The sequence below is a fragment of the Zalophus californianus genome, chromosome 9 (genome assembly GCF_009762305.2).
Source record: "Zalophus californianus isolate mZalCal1 chromosome 9, mZalCal1.pri.v2, whole genome shotgun sequence".
NCBI lineage: Eukaryota > Metazoa > Chordata > Mammalia > Carnivora > Otariidae > Zalophus > Zalophus californianus.
In genome coordinates this window covers 66,233,908-66,248,614 of record NC_045603.1, presented here as the reverse complement: position 1 = coordinate 66,248,614, position 14,707 = coordinate 66,233,908, and positions in this window count along the sequence as shown.

Below are 14,707 nucleotides of genomic sequence, written 5' to 3'. Positions count from 1 at the left end.
AATTTTCAGATGGCTCTAACTATATTCTTAAACCTACCCAAGACCTAAGAAACTGTGCTGTCAGTTAGGAGGGAGATTGAAGGGGACATAGCACACAACTCAGCCCAAATGCGTCACTGTTCCTGGAATAAAACCCAAATCATGACCTTCTGAGGCTGGCAAGTACCATTTTCTTAATGCTGAATAACAGGTATCCCTACCAAAGGAGAACGGACACACAGCTAGTACACAATCAACATGGGCGGAATTTAGAAGTTTAGCTCTTTTTGAGAGAGGGAGGCAAACCACAGGGGACTCTTAACTATAGAGAACAAACTGAAGGTTGATGGAGGGAGGTGGGGGGGGGCTAAATGGGGGATGGGGATGAAGGAGTGCACCTGTTGTGATGAGCACTGGATGTTGTAGGTAAGTGATGAATCACTGAATTCCACTCAATATTCCACTATATGTCAACTAACTAGAATTTAAACAAAAACGTAAAATAATAAAAATAAATAAAAAATAAATAAATAGCTGATGGGGATTAAGGAATGCACTTGTGATGAGCACCGGGTGATGTATGGAAGTGTTGAATCACTATATTGTACACCTGAAACTAACACTGTATGTCAACTAACTAGAATTTAAATAAAAATACACAAAAAAGAAAAAAGTTAGCTCTTTTTCGTAAAGATTATCATTAGAAATATAGTACATTCAGGGGCAAATAATAAAAGAAATAGGACACTATGGTAATTTGTAACACTGATGGGTAGAGAATGGTGCAATACACTATTCTACTTTCATAGATGTTTAAAATGTTTCCTTTTGGAGCTTAAAATGCAGTTTAAAAAGTAACTCCACCCTCTTTCCTATAAAGGAGACTCTAGAGAATATTTTCTTTATATATAGTCCCACAAAATAATACAAAGTTAATTTAAATCACTGAAACACAAACTTTACTTGCTGACTGTTTTTGCATGTTTATAAATCTACACAAGTTTTATAATTTAATCCTTGAAAAGCCAAATCAAATAAAGCAACATAATATAAGCACATTTTCCAAGTACCTCAAAGTCCATGATTCCAGTAGCAGAGGTTACACTAAGACAAGAAAGAAGGCTCTATCCCGGGGCGCCGGGGTGGCTCAGTCGGTTAAGCATCTGCCTTTGGCTTGGGTCATGATCTCAAGGTCCTGGGATCGAGCCCCGCATCAGGCTCCCTGCTCACTGGGGAGTCTGCTTCTTCCTCTCCTTCTGCTCCTCACCCCTGCTCGGTGCGTGCTCTCTCTTGCACTCTCACTCTGTCTCTCTCTCTCTCTCTCTCTCAAATAAATAAATCTTAAAAAAAAAAAAGAAGAAGAACTCTATCACTGTTCTAAAAATATTTGCTCTGATGGATGCCCTGATGTGACACCCCTTGTATGGGGCCCTAAGAAAAGAGAAATGAAATAGGTAGATAATTGGACCAAAAGTAGTTATGTGATTTCCAATTCGATAATAATGGCTTAGGTTGAATTATAGGAGTGGACTCGTTGGGGTGGGGTATATCATGCCGGTGAAATCTGGAAGATCGTTGTGGAGCTTCTGGGGTCCAGACCCAATCACCTGATATTCGCTGAGACCTGTTATTAAAGATAAACAAAGCCAGGCAGTAGTTAAAGCTGTGAGGGTAGATTTTATGCAGTCACAAACTATTGCAATAGGAAAAAGAACCCAACGTGAACTGAACTCAATGCAGCCAAAAGGCAGAAGGCTTTGTAAAGACTGGAGTGTGCTAAGGAAAGGACCCTGAAGGGTGTTAAGGGGGATTGGTCCATGTGACTAGATCATCTGGATTTGTTAATTAGTGCTTAGCGGAAGAGAAGCAAACGTCTCCTATCTTTGACCCACGGGAAGCATCGGTGCAGGTTAGAGCAAGACAGCCCCCAACGTAGGCCCTGACCCTCCCACGGAATCTGTTAGCAGAGTCATCTCCCTGAGTGTTCACATTCCAAAGACTCTCAGGTCCCTGGGAAAACAGTTTGGGTGGTAGAATTATCTCTCAAAGGGCAGAGAAAAAATTGACAATTGCAAGCTTTCTAAAGAATTTACCTGAAGATGGATTTCAGGGGCCGATCTGCTTATCACCGGGTTTTGGCCTGGGACAAATAGTAAATTCTCTGGGAAGCACTGAGCTTTTTCAGGGAGGTCCTTTAAGAGGGGCTGGAGTAAACCTAGGAGAGTGGCCTTGAGCTGTTAGAAACTGCTAGAGTTGATTCAAGCAGATGGGAACGGACGAAATCATTTGTGCTGAGAGTCTGTAGTTTTTATAGGCCGAAGTTGAGATCAGGCTGAGAAGGTTCAGAAGAGCCTGACTACAGCTCGGTCAAGGAGAAAGCCTTTGTCATGGCTCAGACTTTGCACTAATATGATCCTGTTGCATATTAAATACATCCCTGCTCCTTGAAAACCAATATCATGGTACAAGCATAAGATGCCTCACAGCAGGTGCATTACTTGCCAGGGCAAGAGAAAGAAAGGAAGTCTTAGTGGTGAGTTTTAAGATAAAATTTCCAGGGGGCGCCTGGGTGGCTCAATCAGTTAAGGGTCTGCCTTCAGCTCAAGTTCATGATCCCAGGGTCCTGGGATTGAGTCCCACATCAGGCTCCCTGCTCAGTGAGGAGTCTGCTTCTCCCCCTCCCTCTACCCTTGCTCCTGTGCTCTCTCTCTCTCTCTCTCTCTCTCTCTCTCTCTCGTGTGTGCACTCCCTCTAATAATAAAGAAATACAATCTTAAAAAAAAAAAAGGTACAATTGCCAGTGACCAAGATCCCTGATTGCTTCCTGATGTGAATTGTCATTCGAGATGTGAGAGCATCCGCAGATGCTCAAGGACGTAATCCATGGCAAGATGGTCGTTTTACGCCACAGGGGAGAATCAGGAGGAGATGTAGAAAACGCAAGGCCTTTATCAGATTAGGACAGGAGATAACTGTGAATTTACTTTGTAGAAAGGACTGTTTACATATTTATTTTCCTTATCAACACAAAACCCCTCTCTTTGTTCTTCTCTTCCTTTTTATTTTTTTCCACTTTACTGAAATGGAGAGAAGACATTCCTTATTAACACTTAAACAGAAAATAATATATGTATCTGGTTAGAAAATAGAAATTCAAACAAGGCAAACACACAAAATGAAATGACAAGCCACATCCCCTCACATGAATTGGCTCCTTCTTGTCTAGGATTTCACGTCAGAGGGAATTGCTATTCAATAGTGTTCTGTGATTCACTCATGACACAGAGGAACTTGTATATACATCTATGAATGTGCATGTGTTCATGTGTATTTTTCTACTTATTTTTCTTCTCTTTTTAATCTATTGAATAGGGTACCACACTATATATCTCTTTACTTGTTTTTTTTACTTATTACCAAATATTGAAAAACATTCCACATATAGATCTACATTATCTTTTATGTACCAGTATTTGTATCTATAGACTTTCTTTCTTTTATTTTGCCAATTTCCTACTGACAGGAATTGATTATTCATAGTTTTTTGCCATTACAGATAATAATGTAATAATGAAATTTGATATCCCTAGAATCTAGGTGAACTTCCATCAATATATCTGTATAGCAAGATCCATGTGATGGGATTGTTCCTTCAAAAGACATATGCAATTAAAATTTTTATAGATAATAACAAACTGCCTTCCAGAAGGGTATTCAGATTTACACTTCCATCAGTAGGATACAAGAGGCTTTATTCCCCCAAACCTTCACCAGGAGTAAGTACCATCTAACTTCCTGCCCCCCCTCCATGTAATAGGTATTTCATTGTTTTGCTATTCATTTCTTTTATTATAAGCATCTTTCCTATATTTATTGGCCATTTGTATTTTTGTACGATAAGGTTCATGATCATATCTTATACCCATTTTTCTATTGGCTTGCTCACCTTTTAATTTATTTGAATGAGCTCTTTGTAAATCAAGAAAACTAGCCTGTCCATCTGTCAAAGTCTTCTAATGGTAAAAATAAATTATCTTCCTTCATCTTAGCAGATGGAATTATTAAGCCCTCTTATAAAAAGAATTTCAGTCTGATACCATTTAAAAATGAGATATTGGAGGTGACAAAAACCAAACTATCACTTATTTCAAAGGATAAGTGAACAGTACTCAAGGGAAATTTGATCAATAAGAGTTGGGAAAGCAACCAAATATCCATGCTTTATAATCTGCAGAAAACTTGTGCACCAGAACTTCAAAAAGCTGACTCTTTCGTGTAGTTCTTCAATACCTTTCAGAATCCTGAATCTTTCCAATTTTAAGTGATGCTGCTGACAAATGTTAAGTCTTATTCTGAACACCTCAACATCACTGCAAAATAGTGGTAAGCAAATCCTTAAACTAAAATGATATCAACTTATACTCGAAGATAAGGCATAGTACGGCAAGAGAATTATGTTGTCGAGTAGCCATTATGATTAGAGTCGGGGGACTTGTCTGTCACTTTCTTGTCATGTAACCTTAGGTAACTCCGTCTGGTTCTCTGTGTCTTAGTTTTCTCATCTATAACATTAAGATAATAACTTTTTTACCTATCAAATAGTTGTTTTGCAAATTAAAAGATCGCATGGTAAAACATTTCTGCAAGCCATGTAGCACTCTCAATTACTTTAATTGTTGGAAAGTAAGTAATATATCTATAAATCACATTCAGCAATGTCTCATTGCCTTCCTGATTGTCCTCCAGCTTGTGGAAGATTGTGGTACTGATCACAAAACCTAATATAAAATTTTCCCATAATGTAGGTATAAAATGAGCCTTAAGTTAATTTTATTTTTTTCATATTTAAACAATGGCATATTTTGATTAAATGTGCACATTATAATTTCTTATTTGATCATGTTTAATGTATGTCTTCAAATACAGGAATGATGAGAATCAGAATCATCAACAAATCCAAAGCAGTCCTTTGCAAAGATGATTTATCTGTTACAGGAAATAAAATATTTAAGGTATATAAAGTAAGACTCGCAAGAATGCTATTAGAAAGATTTCTATATAAGAAGCATTTCTAAAATGTTCTTATTCTAATTTCTAAACATTTAGGGAAAACTTTTTTGTCTTTCAAAAAAGGTATCTTTTTAATGCTTAAAATTATGAGGATTATGTTGTCCTAAAATCTACATTGTACCCAGAGATGTTAATATGGAAGCTGAGAGGTTTGGGCCACTTTAGGGATTTGAAACTCTATTCAGAAACACTCAACCTTGTCATTGAAAAGGGCTTTATTATTAAGTGCAAATGGCCTATTTTGTGGAAATTGCCAGTGAACGGTGTGATGATCTGAGAAGCAGCCCTCATTCTGGAGGTTCGAGCAGCATACAAGCCCAGGCTACCATTTGCAAGAGAATTCTTTCCTTAAAATGATGATGAGTTGAGTTAATTGTACCAGACAAGGCAGACGGGACATTTCATTAATATTTAGGGACTCCTCCCCAAGTATGCCTGCTCTTTCACCACACACACACACACACACACACACACACACACACACACGTGCATGCTCCCACACACTTAGATGTTCCCATTTGGTGCCTGCCTCCTAGATAGAACCTCAAGCATGAGATAAAAGGAGTCTCTGAGCTCCAGGCAGGTCATTTTCTCAGGAGCCATTGCCTCTTGACCTCTCTGCTTGTTCAGATCTGGTCTATCTTTCTTAGCCTTTGTATTACTGGGTCTCATCTCATTATGGCACCAGTATGACTGTTATTGGTCCAAAACGGGTCTAGATTGGGACATTCCTAGATGAGTAGTCAGATTTTGTGGTTACCTTGTGCAAGACCATGTTTGAATCCCCAGCTTTCAGGAGCCTGGCTCCCACTTTCAGACGGTTAATTGTTTTCTCCGAAGCTTCTGTGTGTTCCTGGATTTCAAGTCAGCTCTAGTAACTATCGGTAACTGACATTAACTACAGTAGCTAAACTCTGTGATGGTTCATTATGTTTTGAATGGATTCAGTCCAGATTTCACCATTATCTTAGCTGCAATTATTGCTACAGTGGAAGTCATTATGCCATCTAAGGGTGTTTTACACTTGCCTTGAACCTAGAGTCAGAAACTGTGCTTCCTTTTCAAGTCCAAAGGAACCCTTTGCTTAACATTCTGCACTCATATAAGTTAGCCTGCCCCCTGGTTACCAACTTCAATGAACAGATGTTTTAACATCTGGAGAACTTCCAACAGGCTCTATCTCCATGTGCCTTTGGGATATGTTTCTCAACTATTCCTGGCTATTTCTTACTTCTGGCTTTTTTCCCCCCTTCCTGCTTTTTGTTTTATTTATTTTTATTTTTATTTATTTATTTATTTATTTATTTATTTATTTTTAAAGATTTTATTTATTTATTTGACAGAGAGAGACACAGCAAGAGAGGGAACACAAGCAGAGGGAGTGTGAGAGGGAGAAGCAGGCTTCCCACAGAGCAGGGAGCCTGATGCAGGGCTCGATCCCAGGACCCTGGAATCATGACCTGAGCCGAAGGCAGACGCTTAATGACTGAGCCACCCAGGCGCCCCATGTTTAGTTTTATTTTTAAGCATGAATCACTCCCTAACATTCGCTATACATTTACTTGTTTATTACCTGTCTCCCTAAATAGAATGTAAGTCTCATTGCCCTCTGTGTGCCCGTCTAATACCTCACACTGAGCCAGTATCTGGCACATAGGAGCTGACGAAACATTTGCTGAATGGATGAATGAATGATTTGTGTAACCTTGGACAAGTTACTTCTTTTGAGGTTCCCACGTTGTTCTCTGCAAGATGAGACCATCAGACTAGATTAGATGATTTCTAAGGACCTCTCGCAACTCGTGGTTGGGACTGCGAATACAAATAACTAAAGCCTGTTTGGAGAGTGATGGGAAGGGGCAGACACACAGATGGTGAGTGATTTTTGTGCTTCCCTGAGTAGAGGGGTCAGGGAAGGACTTTCTGAAGAAAGCCAAGTCATGCACATATCCAGGAGAGGAGAAAGTCTGTAGAGGGGACTGCAGATGCAAAGACAGGAGTGTGTTTGGCGTGGTCAAGAAACCGTTCGGGGGGTGGGTGTATCTGAAGTATAGTAAACAAGGAAGAGAAGGTTGGAAGTTAGGTGAGAAGGTAGCCAGTGGCCGGGTCATGTTGGGGGTGAGGGGGGAAGGGGCTATATTGTGCTTGGTGTGAGAGGGCATGTCCATGGAGTATAGTGTACGCAGTGTGTGTGTAGTAAAGTCTTGTGTTTGTGTGATGTGTGTGTATGGTGTGCATAAATGTGTGGTGTGGTGTGATGTGTGTTTATGTATGTCTGCTTGATGTAAGAGGTGTGTGTATGCACATGCGCGCGCACGCTACAGTGTGTGACAACGGTGTGGTGCTCATGTGTATTGGATTTATTTGTGCTTGGTGGAAAGGAAATGTGTGTGTGTGATGTGGTATGTGTGGTGAGTGTGTGATACACCGTGCATGGTGTCTGGAGTGTAGCGCGTGTACGGTGTGGTGTATGTATCATGTGTAGGGTGTGCAGGTGTGTTTGGTGTGAGAGGGGGGTCATTGTGGGGTGGTATGTGTGTATGTGGTGGTGTGTGTGTGTGTATTGAAGTTACTATTACAGTGACAACAAAAGCTTGTCAAAACTCATGCTGCCGGTGTGTTTCAAAACCTCAGCTTGAAAAGAAGAGAAATATTTCATTTCTGAGTGTTGCCTTCGGAACAAGCTCACGGGATTAAACACCACCTTGCATAGGTTACTGCATACTAAGAAGGAATCTTGCTTATCAGATGATCCAGATTTTCAATAATCCACTGATGCTTTCTGAGAAAGAACAGTGTTTTGCTTCTGCTACATCATCATGATCATTGAAATCTAATACCTTTTAACATTGTAAATATATAATGCAGCAAAGCACACGTTACAAAACAAATCCATAATACATCTCAAGAAAGTACAGAGTCTTAAGATTCATTTGTTTATACGTCTGTTTCAAATGTGAGTTTGAAAGCCCAAGGATTCTTGACCTATATTATCTAGTCTCTTATGCCCCTGGCATCTTGGGCTGCCAAGAAAAGTGTATCAAAGTGTCAGGGAGAGCAAAATATGTTGTCACTTTCAACTCTGTTTTATGTATGAATATCTGTACCCAAAACCTCTCCTCATTTAATCAGTGAAATGAAATGATATACTGTTTCCGTCTTGACCCACATAGAAAACACAACCAAGACTGATGTACTAAAGATGTGCTTCACGATCAAGCTTTCAGTTATCCCAGAAGACAGTGGAAAATGCTTCACACGTTTGACAGATGACATAACAGATTTCTCCCCTAGGCATGACTGTGGCAGTTGTGTGCCAAAAGGAAAATCTATCCAAAACACAACTGGGTAAACTGGGAAAGGAAGCAAGAGCGGTGAATCCCCTCTTCTTGTGAGAGTTGTTGAGTGGTGTGCCCCTAAGTGTCCCAAGACATGTTTACTTGTTGAATATCCTGACCCAGAACAAAGGAGACTTGTCTTAGGTAAGACAGGTGTATTTCCTCTAGTGGCCTCAGTCTACGGATCGTTTCTAGGTTGTTATTGGTACTTTCAAATGAAAGACTACACATCTCTAAGGTGTTTTATGTTTAAGAGACTGAATTCACTAGAGGTCCTTGAAAGGACAGAACTGCATTGTAAAATAGTTGATTGCTTGAGCTCTTCAACCAGACGGTCATGGTTTGAGTTCTAGTTTTGCTCTTTACTAGTTATTGAACTGTGGGAAGTTTGTTTGATTTCCTCCTCACAAAGTTTCTATTGAAGATAGAACATGAGGCTGATTCTGGAGAGAGGATTAAATGAGCCAGTACACGTTAAAGTCCCTGGCACAAATTCAGCCCTCAGTGTTAGCCAATAAATATTCCGCTTCTGTGTCAAGTGTTCAAAATATACGCAACATCTGATCATTAAAAATCCATACAACTTTCAAAGCGTTGTCACATGCATTATCTGACGTGCTCCCCACAATGACCCATTATAGTAGACAGAGCAGATATTGTCCCACTTGGCAAAAGAGGACAGATTAGAGATCTATGACTTCCCCAAGATCTCCCCAGTGCCATGTCATGGAACCGGGATGCAAAGCCAAGTCTTCAGTGTCCCAGAGCTCCTTCCAGGGGATCAGTTGACCCAGTCAAATATTGAGTTGATATGTGACTCTAGAAAGAATATAAGAGATTCCAACGGAAGTTCTAGGTTTCTGTGTAGTGGGAGCATCGGGGATCTCCAAGACCACTCTCAGGCTCAATGATTCTCTAGAAGGACTCACAGAACTCAGAAAAGCTGGTAAACGTATGGCGATGGTTTTTACAGCCAAAAGTACAGATTAAAATCAGTAAAGGCAAAGATGCCCAGAGCAGGAGAAACCAGGCCTAAGCTTTCAGTTGTCTATTCCCAGACAGTTGTACGGACTGTGCTTAATGCTTCCAGCAACAAGATGTGATGACACGTACAGAGTATTATTGCCAACCAGGCACACACCTGAGCCTCCGTGTCCGGGGCTGTTAATGGGGGTCAGTCCCATAGGCATGGAACATCCAAGTGACTGACCTTAACTACTCAGTCTCCAAGTCTCCACGGGTCAGATGGATATAGTGTGGTCCAGCGCCCCAGGCAGATGGAACAGAAGTTCACCATAAATCACATTGTTAGCATAGATGATCTGGCTTGGAACAAAGAATCAATTACACGAAGACACTCTCACCAGGAAGGATATTCCAAGGGCCTAGAAGTTATCTGCCAGAATTTAGTTAAGGCCAGTCCTTTCTTTAGGATGTGCAAGGTTTGAGCACTTTGAGTCTCCTGAGCTAATCCTATAAAGGATTACACAGCAGAGGGATAGTGTCTGGGCATCCTGAAGATACCAGAGCACAGCAGGAGGTTACTCAGAGGCAGACCCAGCCCAAAGGTGAGCCTAAGAACCAATTTCTAAGTTTGGTCCAAGCATCAGTCCTGCAAGCCAATGGGCATTTTCAGCTATTGTGGTGGGCTACCAGAACCTGGAAAAGCTGTCTTTCAATCTAGCTGTGATGGGAGCCCCTGTCTCTCTTTGGGGCCTATTGGCATTCTGGGAGTATCCCACTCTGCACTCTGGGAGACCTCCCACACGGTGAGAAGGAGAGAGGCCTACTGTTACTCCATAACCAGCCCTGAAGTAAGGGCTTTATGGCAGGCACATTCAAAGTTTCATTAGAAGAGTAAGAAAGTGATGGGGTGCCTGGGTGGCTCAGTCATTAAGCGTCTGCCTTCAGCTCAGGTCATGATCCCAGGGTCCTGGGATTGAGCCCTGCATCGGGCTCCCTGCTCTGCAGGAAGCCTGCTTCTCCCTCTCCCACTCCCCCTGCTTGTGTTCCCTCTCTCTCTCTGTGTCAAATAAATAAATAAAATATTTTTAAAAAGAAGAAGAGTAAGAAAATGAAACAAGAACAACTCGGGCAACAGAAAACTCAACTCAGAATGGCTGAAACAGCTAAGGGATTTCTTAGCTCACATAACAAGGAGTTCGGAGGTAGTGCAGCTTCGGGATTGTTGAACTCAGCACCGTGACATCATCAAGAACCCAAGTTCTATCTTCTGCTCTTCCGTTCCCATCATGTTGGTTAGCTTCCTCATGGCTAAAAAAATGGCTGTAGCAGTCCAGGTATCGCATCTTTGCAGTCCATTATCCAAACTCAAAAATGGGACTTTGCCTTGTGTCTCTTTTAAAGAGCTATGAAACCTTTCCCAGAAGCCTCGGCCACCAGCTTCCTTGATGACCCTTGGCCAAAACTGCTTCTTCTTAAGCCAATCACTATCAGGGAATGAGATTTTCTCCATTAGCTTGGTGTAATCAACCTTCCACAGCTGGGACTGGGAGTGGGACCAGCATTCCCTAAAGCCCATGGTTCCTTGGAAAAGTGTGGACCCTAGAAAAAAACTCAGGGTCTGTTGGAAGAGAGTGAGTTGGGGATTGCTATTGGATAGGCAACCAAAATTGTCTCCTGCAGCAAACTGCCAGGTAGATTAACATAGCAGAGGCGATTCTCCACAGCTTCTGAAACTTACAGTCTTCATGGGGGAATCCCAGGGGTCATTTGTATTGCCTCTGTTTCTTGGAGTTAAATGATTCTTAGGAGAAAAGTCCAAAGGCCTAAAGAGCCATGTCTGATGCTCATATAAGCTTTATCTTTCGACTTTTTGTCCAGGTGTTCTCTGTGAAGGAGAGCCCTGGACTTTAGGAAGGAAGCATACCCTTCATCTCACCAATGTCTTCATCATTAAATCAGATGCGGCCACCCCAGTGGCTCCGATGCTGGTGCTTCTGACTAGAGTCCCTTAAATCTCAGGCAGGTCTCCATCACCAGAGGGTCCACAGAGGTTTTCAACATTTGTCAACCTTCAGTGTCTTTCCTAATCCCATGAGATTTTACAAAATTAAGACTTCCTATACTCTTTCTCTTTTCCCCTTGCTCATTTCATTTTCCACTGCCCACGTACCCTCCGGTTTGGTAACATTCCATCAGGAAACGGGATGGCTGAGAACCTTCCCCAGTGAACCTCAGTGTAGGATTCCATTAATCTAACAATCCCTTTGGCTAGTCCCAGTCTTTTCAATTTACAGAAATAAATCTGTGCTCTCAACTGGTGGGAACAACTTTCCAGCTATTATTTCTCAGTTGAAAAATCATTCAATTGCCTTCATAATTTGGTGTTTTGTATTTGGCTTCCAAACACCATATCCTAGAGCTGATAATACAGTTCACTTACCTTAAGTGCTTCCCCTCCAGAGCTATCCACCCACCCTCCTTATTGTGTTTAAATGCAGGAGGAGACAGCAACATCCTGACCCTCTATTAGAGCTCAATTCCTTTTTCTTCTCACTTCTGTCTCCCTTTGTCAAGTTCCCTAAGAACCAGCTCAATAACGGCCTTGCACTTTTGGTGATCTGTTATTTTTTCCTTATTCTGCCTCTTCCCATTAAATGATTTGGGATAACGGTCTTTTTATAGGTTGGTTTACCCAATAGTAGATGGCCTGTCTGTAGGTGAAAATATGCTTCACAATCCTTTTTTCAGACAGATGCCTTAAAAGTTGATTCTGGAGCCTGTCAACAGGAAGGATTCCCGAGGAGGATGAGGAGTGAGGGAGGGTATCAGAATAATCACAATAACCCTTTGATGGGGACTCACACTTTAACAGATGAGCTTGTTGGCAGAGCTTTGGCTTCTTTTTCCAATTATAAAAACAATACATGTTCCTTGTCAAGAATTTAGGAGAAAAAAAAAAACATATTTCCTTTCTATGGACAGCCCCTATCAGAAGAGATGAGGAGGAGTATATTGCAGGCAAGCATTCTAAGGAACAAGACTGAATCACATACTCTACCTGCACAATTGCTGTAAGACACATTCAAGGCAGAAATACAGATTGTCCGTCCTTATGCTGGCGATTTGTTAGCAAATGAACACTGATCACTGACATCTGAAACATCTAAGATACTTTCTTAAAGAAATATGAAGCAGGTTAGTTCAGCAACATTCAACAACAAATACATTTCAGTTCCTACCAAGTTCCGGGTACTGTCCTAGGTTGGGGAACGTGGCAGTGAGCAGAACAAAGCACTCATGGAGCTTACATTTTTGTAATACTGCATGTAATGCAATGTAAGGTGATAAACGAAATGAACTTACAGAAGTATTTGATTATTGAACTGGTAAATTTATTTTTCACAGAGGTATGTGTTAGTAACTCTGAAACTACTTTATGTGCATTATAGGCTTGTGCAAATAAATAAATGAATTGTGGATAATAAGAGCCAAGTATCTTAAATAAAGAGAAGATATAAATAAGGACAAAAGGGAGACTACAAGCAACCCTGTGTTTGATGGGAATCAGAGAAGTGAATGTGAGTCATGCTTTTAAGTAGATAGACAGAGATGTGTGTGCGTGTGTGTACATTCAGATGTTTCCTAGCTCTTTCATTGAAAGGGGCTGGCAATGATGACACCCCAGTAATGGTGAGCACACCTGGCACCCACCACATCTTGGTTTCTAAACATCATTCTTCAATCAAAGGAACCAGGGCTCCTTGGAGAAATAGCTGATTCCAGGACTGGAAAGGGAAAGTCCAAGGATAAGCCTGGACTCAGTAGAATTCCAATTAATGAATGCTGAAGGAATGACAGAAAAATGATTCTTTGGTAAACATCACAGTAATAATTGTCACAGGCTAGCAAGATTGCCAAAATTAGTGGACAAACTATGATGAAAAATAGGATATTTGCATAGTCTCAAAGTATCTCTCCACAAGATACTTATTAGTTACAATGAGAAAAAAACCCTAACTTTACAGTGGAGAGTCCTGGCAGACACCACCTTAACCAAATGATCAAAGTCAGCATCACCAGTGAGGAGACCTACTGACCTTGTGCACCCCTGACAGGCTGCCTCGAGAAGGGCTCAATATCACTTCTTTAACCTTCTTGCCAAAAATGCATAAGCTCTGCATAGTCACGAGAAAACAGCAAACCAATTCAAACCGAAGGACTCTTTTAAAAGAGAAAGGCATGGAAAATAAGGAACTGTTTCAGATTGGAGGAAACGTTAAAAACTTGAAAACTACATGCAATGGGGGACGTGGATTGAATTTTGGACCAGAAAGAACTATTGACGAAAACTGAATAAGGTCTGCAGGTTAGTTACTAGTAGTATATAGATCTTCCAAAATAGCACTATGCTACCAGTTAGTCAAAGTTATTAAGAAAATGACTATTACATGGAAGACAATAATCACATGTATTCATTTTAGGAAAAGGAAAAAAAATGCTTAGAATTCAGAAATCAGAGTTACAGCTGAATTATATATGTTAAGGTTATGTGAAATGCTCCAATCACTTTGATACAGAAATTCAAAATGATTCAAGTTCCATTCATCTCAAATCAGGCAACTTTCTCTCCCAATTCAACTCCTTCAAGTATGAAGGACAAGGAACCATTAGATCCAACCCAAAGAAAAGAAAAGCCATCTGTGCTGAAAGAGGAACAAAATTAGAACTCCATAATGGAACTTTGAACCCTTGGATTGCCTTTAGCTAAAATTTTTCCAACTACTTTTAAGCATCCAGTTTTACCCTTTCCTCTGAATGATGACATGCATGATACGTATGTCTCTGAATAAGGAGGAAAAAGAACTATTCTTTGTTTCCTTTGTCCTGTTTCCTTCTCTGTGAGTTGATCTTTTTATTCGAGTTCATTCCCATGAGAAAATGAACCCTGCATTGCTCTAGGCAAGACCACAGTCTAATAATCCGTTCTTGACTTTGATACTCTTTTGGTATATGTTTCAGTATGTTTGTTTCAATATACTGTTCAATAAGTTTGTTTAATGGGGTGGGCATACTATACTGTATTCCACTAGGTCACATTACTGGGCTGTCGCTGGGAGACAATTCTCCAGGGTCTCTGGCATTTCCGCACCTCTTGTAGGCAAGGTGCTCTCTTTCTTCCAAACTATCTGACCTGGAAACCTGTCACCTCCTAGCCGCCAATGAAACTGTGGCTGACAAACTTGTTAGCATGCAAGGAGAGCAAAATCTCACATCCCTGACAGTTTTTGACAGTCGTTTGAACTTGCTAACCACAAGTACTAATTTAGGCACGAGAGTTTAGGATCGGTGGTCAG